The sequence below is a fragment of the Macadamia integrifolia genome, unplaced genomic scaffold (genome assembly GCF_013358625.1).
Source record: "Macadamia integrifolia cultivar HAES 741 unplaced genomic scaffold, SCU_Mint_v3 scaffold2269, whole genome shotgun sequence".
In the NCBI taxonomy this organism is placed as follows: domain Eukaryota; kingdom Viridiplantae; phylum Streptophyta; class Magnoliopsida; order Proteales; family Proteaceae; genus Macadamia; species Macadamia integrifolia.
Genome location: NW_024868604.1, coordinates 1 through 8,311, shown reverse-complemented (window position 1 = coordinate 8,311; position 8,311 = coordinate 1). Strand labels below are relative to the sequence as shown.

At 40.2% G+C, this 8,311-nt stretch overlaps 1 long non-coding RNA gene across 1 annotated transcript; it reads left to right on the top strand.

Moving 5' to 3' along the window:
* The first annotated feature begins 4,440 nt into the window (after positions 1 to 4,440).
* LOC122066154 lies at positions 4,441 to 6,818 on the top strand. Its single transcript, XR_006136260.1, has 3 exons — positions 4,441 to 4,630; positions 4,745 to 4,789; positions 5,531 to 6,818. It is a non-coding gene; the product is annotated as an uncharacterized LOC122066154 (long non-coding RNA).
* The last annotated feature ends 1,493 nt before the right edge of the window (positions 6,819 to 8,311 follow it).

The following is an 8,311-nucleotide window of genomic DNA, read 5'->3' as shown; positions in this document are numbered from 1 at the left end:
AGTATTCAGAATGTCATCAACACTTTTGTGAGCCTTAATCAATCTGCTTTCATTGCTGGAAGGAGCATCACGGATAATATCATCCTTTTCCACGAAATTGTCTATGGTTTTGATCGTAAATCCCATTCTTCTGCTCCCTCCTCAAAATTGACATTCACAAGGCTTTTGACACCTTAAGCTGGGACTTTATTTCAGAGTCCGACTCCACATCTCCTTCCCTACGTCCTTTGTTCATTGGTTCCACTCTTGTATTTCCTCTTCCGGTTGCTCTGTTTTGGCCAATGGTGGCTGATGAGCACATTTATGTGTGAAATCTAGGGTAGTAGAACATGCATTTTACATATTTAGAATGGAGCTACCTTGGGTTTTACTTTCTTTTTGCAGGTTTATATTTTCAAGGCCTTAAGGATTATCGGGCGCTATATCTTCAATTTTACACATAAAGAGGTTCTATTTCTTTCCATGGTTGCAAAGGGGATGAAATTATAAGCAAGGTGGACGTGTTCAATTAAAAGTACACATTCGTTTGGTCACCTATACAAATGATTATTCTTTTCGGGTCAGAGAAAGAATAATGGATCAGAACTGAACCGAGATGCAGAACCAGTCCGTTTGCAATTGTCCCAGAGGTACAAGGAATACTCCAAATGCCAACAAGGATTGATGGACCACATCCTTAAGTGATTAAAGATTTGTTTTTGATAACAACAACTGCCTAGCGTAGTTGGTGAGCTATGGTGTACAAAATTCCCTTGCTCACCAAGAGGTCTCAAGTTCGAATCTCATGGTTGTCTTTTTTAGAGAAAGGAAAATCGTGGAAGCAAGAAGAAAAAAATAAAAAAAAAGGAAAAGAAAATCGTGGAAGCAAGAAGAGAAGAAAAAAAAAAGGAAAGGAAAATCGTGGAAGCAAGAAGAGAAGAAAATCACACAAAGCAAGAAGAAAATCGTCCCTAGGAGAGAGAAAAAGAAGAAAAATAAATTAGAAAAAAAAAGAAGAAAGAAAATAAGCAAAAAATTATAGGAAATTTCTCAAAATTTATTTCTCTTCTCTCTCCTCCACCTTAGCACTTTTGGTCTCAAAAGATCTCACAATCAATTGTGGGTTTCTCTCTTTTAGGAAAGAGAAAATTGTTACCCTACCTCCCCATTCCCTATAAATACAACTCATGTAAGAGGAGGGAAGACAATTCATTCTTCTTCTAGTTTTTTTTTAGTTGCTCTCTCTCTCCCTCTCTCACTCTTTAGTTTTAGTTCTTCTCTATTTTTGCTTTAATCACTTTTGTAATAGTTTTTTTATGTCAATTAATGCAAGCACTCTTTAATTCTTATTCAGCCTTTTTATGTTTATGATTTATGCAATTGAGTTGTAATTTTTTAAGTTATAGTTCTAGGCTTAGATCTAGGTGACAAGATCACGAGCCGTGGAGCAATTTTTTTTCAAGTTCAAGTATTGATTCAAGTAAGTAGGCTCCTTCAGTAGTCTTCTCTCCCCCCTCTCATTCCCTCTTCTGACTACCATTTCTTTCTTAATTTAGGATTTTTATTTTCAGTCGTTACATTATTGTTATCCCTTTCCCCCAAGGTTCATGGCTAGTGTATGTGTTGGCTTTGCCCCTCCTAGCCATAGAACCATCAATTTATTGTTTTTTATTGTAATTGTCTCCCTTTCCCTAAAGTCAAGTAGAGAAACCTACTTGTGAGTCTCTCTCTAGCTTTATCTCCTTTCTTTTACTTTATTTTTATTTCAGCATTTTTTTCCCTTTATTATTATTATTATTTTTTTTAATTGCGTGGGGTATTTATTTTCAGTTATTTATTTATTTAATTTTAATTGCGTGGCTTGCATATTTAAATTCTTAGATGACGAATGGTTAGGACGTTATTTTAGATACATATGTTTAGGACGGTAATTAGAATTAGATCACAACCATTAATCGGTTCACTTTCGCATTATTAAAAGAAATAAAAAAATAAAGTGGCTGCTCTCCTTGTGTTCGACCCGTAGCTACACTGATCCGTACGCTTGCGGTTACATTTTAAATTTCAAACAGTGGCCCAGCTAGCTGCTCCCCCTCTGGTTGTGGCATCCGACAAGGATACCCCCTATCCCTTGAAGTTCTGTCTCATTCCATTCCATCTGCTACCGACCTCCACCTCATCTCTCCTATCCCAAAATGTAAATCCCTTCTGCTCTCTCATTTTGCTTTTGCAATAATATCATGATATTCTCTAAGGACGACCCCCTTTCCACCTCCACTATCATGTCCTCTCTTCATTCTTTTGAAAGTCTCTCGGGTCTCAGTATCAACCTCCTCAAGTCGAGACTCTTCCTCTCTGGTGTCATTGCGAAGTCTCAGGCGAATCTCCTTGGGATCACAAGTTTCTCTTTGGGCTCCTTTCCTGTTAAATATCCGGGTCTCCCTCTCATCTCCTCTAGGCTTTCTTCTCACCATGCTTGACCTTCTGAGAAAGTGACTCCAGCTCTGGAAAGGCAAGCTCCTTTCCCATACTGGTCGCTAACTCTCATTAGATCGGTTCTCCAGTCCATGTATCTTTATTGGTCTGGCATTTTTGTCCTCCCTGCCTCCACAACCAAATCCACTGAAGGTCTTTTCTGCTCTTTCATCTGGAAGGGTTCTGATTCCTCTAAGTTTCTCCGTCCCCTCTGTTGGGATAAGGTTTGCGTCCCCAAAGCTGAAGGAGGCCTAAGAATTAGAAGAATCAAAGAGGTCAAATCTGTTGGTATCCTCAAGCTCATATGGAAAATTGTGTCAAAGAAGAGAAGTATCTAGGTTGATTGGATCCATTCCTCTTAGCTTAAGCACAACTCTCTCCGAACGACCCCTACCCCTCCTGATGCTTCTTGGATCTAGAGGAAAATTCTCAGCCTAGACCGTTAGCCCTCAATGCCATCTCCTTCTCTATTGGCAATAGCCAATCCACCTCCCTCTGGTGGGATCCCTGGCACCCTTCGAGCATCCTTTCCCACCTAATCACCCCTAGGTCCATTTACTCTTCTGGCCTTCCCAAATCTGCTCCTGTTTCCGCTATCCTTTCTCCCCTGGGCTGGCCCCTCCTTTCTCTCTCCCCTTGCCGACCTCTGGTCTGCCCTCCCTCCACTCCCCCCTGGGCGTAGGGAAGGGAAGACAAATGCACTTGGCTCCCCTCTTCTAATGGGATTTTCTCCTCCGAAACTGCTTGGTCCTTCATCAGATCCTCTGGCCCTATTGTTCCTTGGCCCAAGCTTGTCTAGTTCAAGGGTTATATCCCTTGCCACAGCTTCACTGTCTGGCAATGTCTCTCCAATTGCCTCCTACTATCACGTCCCCGCTAATCCCTCCTGTTGTCTCTTCCCTCATGGCTCTGAGGACATTCCTCACCTTTTCTTCTCCTATCTTCTTTCCTCCATCTGGAAAGCTGTCCTCTCTAGATGTTGGCCCTCCAGCAGACCCATTCTCCCTTTCGACAGGGAATGGATCAAAATTGACATGACCTTTGCTGGCTCCTCCATCTGTGACACCCTTGGTAAGCTTGCTTTTAGTGCAATCATAAACCACCTCTGGATGGAGCAAAACATCCATAGATGGTCATCCAACTCTCGCTCTCCGAAAAAAATTTGAAAAGCCATCTACTTTGATGTTACCGTCAAAATCCAATCTCTTCATCCTTGCCTTGTCCCAAACTCCCTTAGGAACAGGCATATCATTATCTCCTGAAACTTGCATATTGATACCATCCCCCACGGTTAGTGCCCTTGCCGCCCCCCCCCCCCCCACCTCTATCTCTCCCCTTTGTTGCTTGCCTCTCTCCCCCTCCCTCCCCCCCACCCCATTTTGGGTTATATCCCTTTGGTCCTGCTGGTTTGGTTTAGCTTGTTGCTTTGATGTTTTTTCTCCCCCCTGGGTTGGATTTTCCTTGCTAGCTTAAGCCTTCCCTCCCCTTTTCTCCCATTGTATATTCTTCTCTCCTTGTTAATGAATTTATTTATTCATCCAAAAAAAATTATTGCACCATAAGAGTGAGATATTTGCTTGCTTCCAAGTGTTTCACACATTTATTCAGATTCAATATAATGCTAAGGTAAAGGTATTGCATCCTAATAATGGTATGGAATATGGAGAAGGTTCCATTTAGTCTTATTTGGCTACCAACAGAACTGTCCATCAAACCATGTGGATACCCCACCTCAGAACAGAGTCGCGGAACAGAAGAATAAACACTTAGGTGCCATTTGATAACACTCCAGAGAACACTTATGGTGTTCTTTTGTTCTATAGGAATGCAAATAAAATGGAAATGTGTTTGGTACATCCGGTTCATTTCTGTATTCCCGTGGAATGAGCCACTGAAAAAGAATAGGTATAGAGTGATTGCAAGAGCACCTAAAAGGTGTTTTGTTTGTTCTTTTAACAAGTTGAAAGAACAAAGAGAATACCTATTCTCATTTTATTCCCGGTAAAAACACCCCAACCCTCTCAAACACAAAACCTTCTCCAACATAAGGGAGGCTTCATCTTACTCCCTCGCAAGGAACCATAACGAGTTCTGAATGGATTTCATCTGGTGAAACCTTTCTCGTCCATGGGAAGCAATCGCTGCCTCTTCTCTTGCAAGATCCCTAACCACGCAGGTGAGAGTCTCTCTCTCTCTCTCTCTCTCTCTCTCTCTAATTTTTTGCAAAAGGAAACTCATGATTCCTGCAACTGCCTCTCATGGGTGAGTCTCTGTTGCTCTCCTTCTTCAGTGGTTAGTTTGAAGCTGGAAAACAAAGTCACATGTTATCTTTTGGGTAAACTCTCTCTCTCTCTCTCTCTCTCTCTCTATATATATATATATATATCTATATCTCTGTGTGTGTGCTGTTGCTTCCCTTCCTTCGGCCACCCCATAAAAAAAATTATTTACATTTGCAATGTAAAAGAAGGGAAAAAGAGGGGAAAAACCGAAATCCCTCCAAAAGAAAGAAATTGCGCCTTGTTCATCATTTCGGCCATGATGCTCAAGTTCTTATGGCAATCTCCGACAGAAATAATTGATTCTTCCCTCACCTGCAATCCCTCTTCTTAAATTTAAAGGTCTCGACCACCTATAGCAGCGCTGCTTTCATCTGGGCATTTCTTCAAGCTACTTTATAAACTTTTGTTCTGCTTTCGTTTTGCCCTATTGTATCTGATACTTGTACTTCTCGGAGACGGAATTGTACTTTGGCTGGGTAAGCAAAGTTAGAATTCTGATTACAAGGACAGTTTGCTTCAGTTGTTGGAGCCAATGAAAGTAAAATTTGAAGCCATAATTTGAGTTTCTTTCTTTTCTTTTCCTGATTCATGAATAAGCATTGTGGAGGTTGAATAGTGAAGGGTTCTTTTCCTATATTATAGCTCGAACAAGTTCTGATTTTTTTTTTTTTAATCAGCACACAAGAAATGCCATTCCCAAGTCAAGGACGTAGAGATTGTCTGTTTTAAAAATTACTGGAGATGAAATGTTTGATTTTTTATTTCCTTCTCATTTGTTATTTGTAATAATGTAGGAGTCTCTTTAATATTTCAACAAGGAGAGCATTCGATTCCAGGAGTTTCGGGATATCCAGGCCCATGGTCCCATCGTCTACATGGATAGTTCTGAAAATTCTCAGGGAAAAGGAGATTTTCTGTCTCATTCTATTTTCTAACTGAAATGGTTACATTTTGTTAGTGATGATTTTTCTTTCTTCTATGTTCTGAAGATGCTTACCAACTCATCTGGTCTGTTGTCTGATTGAACCCAGAGCTAAACTATTTACCCTGACACAGTTCACTTGATGATCCTAATCCATGTGTTTGAAGCCTTTGATATCCATAGTGGTGCTACATTGTGCTTGTCTTTTGCTGCATGTTGAGTTGTATTGGAATTGAAATGCTGACTGGAAATTGTATCAACCGGCTAAGTGTTGTGTTCCTTATCAAAGAAGGAGAAGTATATTGGATTCCCAGGTCTAGAAGAGTCTGATACACTAGTATAATCACAAGGTTCTCTTGGCAAGGGAAAGCATTCAGATAGGTTGGCCTTTAGCCGAACTTCAGTCCAAAAATATTTTAGGCAAAATCATTTCTTCAATCTCCTTGCACTACTTTGTTGCTGTTCAGCCTAAAGTACATTTCCATACATGTGGGACACATTAGGAAGGTTTGTGGCAAGGTCCTCATTGGGTATTATCTTTGAAGCATGGTTTGTGGCACAGTCTTGTGGTTACTTGAAAATTTCAAATTCTACTTGATGGGTCTTTAGCTTAAATTGGTAAAGCGCTTGGAACATCAGCATGTCTCAAGCATGTTCGAAGGGATAGTGGTTCGAGTCCACCAAGACCTTTTTATTCAATTGTTCATAGCATGTCAATCAAGGCAACCATCCACACAAACATTTTGGTTATAAATAGAGGGAAGCAAAAGAAGCAATTTGCAAATGGAGTGCTGCTGCTAGAAAACAAAAGAAGCCGTTTGCAAATGGAGGGAAGCAAGAAATCTTGGAATGATTAGATTATCTGTGGCGGTTTCTACTGCAATTCCAACTAGCTTCTACCTTTCTTAATCAGTTAAACAGCTAAGGAATCTGTTATGGGGTTGATGGAGAAAATGGTGGCTTATACTCTCACTTGTCCATAATGCCACTAAAGTCTGATGGTTCTTTGTATCATGGAAGCTCTTACCAAGTCACATTATGGAGATCTGCTTCTGCTTCTGCTTCTAATTATTGTTTCTTTTGGGTCCTAAATACTGTAATCTGAGTGAAAGAAGAATCAATTGGCTCCTATAAACAGTGTTCTGAGAGAATTGCATTGAGAATAGCTCAAACTAATATCATTTCCTAAAATAATTGATCTAGTTCTCTCTGTTACAAAGATGAACAGAGGGAATTTAGGATTTCAGAAACAGTAACTTTAGCTCACATTACGACATTATTCCCTGAATAAATCAATCAAGTTCTCTCTGTTACAGAGAATAATCGCTGTTATATATGTTTGCATTTCAAAGTGTAGACCTAATTCCACTTATTTGATCTATTTCTTTGGAGTTTGTCCGGCCAAAGTCACCTGAACTATACTTGGGTAATCTAGATATATATTAGGCTTATTAGTTGGGACAGTTTGTCTAAATCCATAGGATGAGACAAGACCTCCAAAAGACCTAAGATTCTGAAGGAAGGAAATGTGACCTTTTGTAATTTAACAATTCTTTTTTGTCAAGGGAAAATTTTGTTCATTTATGTATTTCCTTTTAAGAGCAGTAGTATGTTAAAAGACAATTTCATTAACTAAGTACTTCCTTATTTAAGTTAAATTTGACCATAATGGCATGTCTGTAATTACTAATTTTATTGTTCAGAATTGAATTTATATGAAGTGTCTGCCAAACACTATTTCTGTTCTTTTCCTGTTGTAATGATATTTCTGGAACAGTTTTACCAAATGTCGTTTCTATTCCACCAGAGTGTTTTCACAACATGGAATTGAAAATGAACAATTCTATAAAAGAACACTCTCCAAGAATAAAAGTGTTGTCAAACGGCACCTTATTGGAGGTTGCTCGTTCTATAATGTTTGAGATGCATGTCCCACCACAGTACTGGACTGACGTTGTCCTTACTCCTTAATGCTTCATACCTTATCAATAGGATGACATCCCGTGTTGGACTCTCACTATCCCATTGAGGTCCTTATTGGGTCTACCTCTTTTATGGTTCCTCCCAAAGTTTTTGGTTGTGTAGGCTTTGCTCATAATCATCATCCAAAAGGCAAGCTCGATCCGCATGGTCTCCGATGTATATTTCTTGGGTACCCTCCCCCACTCAGAAGGGTTACAAGTGCTAAGACCCCACCCCCACTCAGCGTATGTTTGTCACAATGGATGTGGTCTTCCATAAGCCAAAAGCCTACTATTCTACCTTGGCACCTCTTCAGGGAGAGTCTGGTACTACTGGTAATGTTGGTGAAGACGTGCCTTTGAAGCTGGTATTCCTCTCCCTCCAGAAGAGGAAGAAACTGTTGTTGACAAGGGGCTGCCAGAGAGTTCTGCTCAGGGGGAGCCAAAATCTACTCAAGAGGGACCAATTATAGGTGTATTCTGGTCGAAAGAAGAAAGACATCACTACCACTTTACCTCACCAATCGTCCTCTCCACTAGAGTCTAACATCCCATCAGGTAATCTCCTACCTTCATATGTCATTGATCCGTCTCTTGATCTCCCTATTGCTGTCTGTAGAGGAAGTAGGACATGAATCAACATCCTATTTTCAATGTTATTTATGACGACTCCCTATCTCCTTCCTATCGTG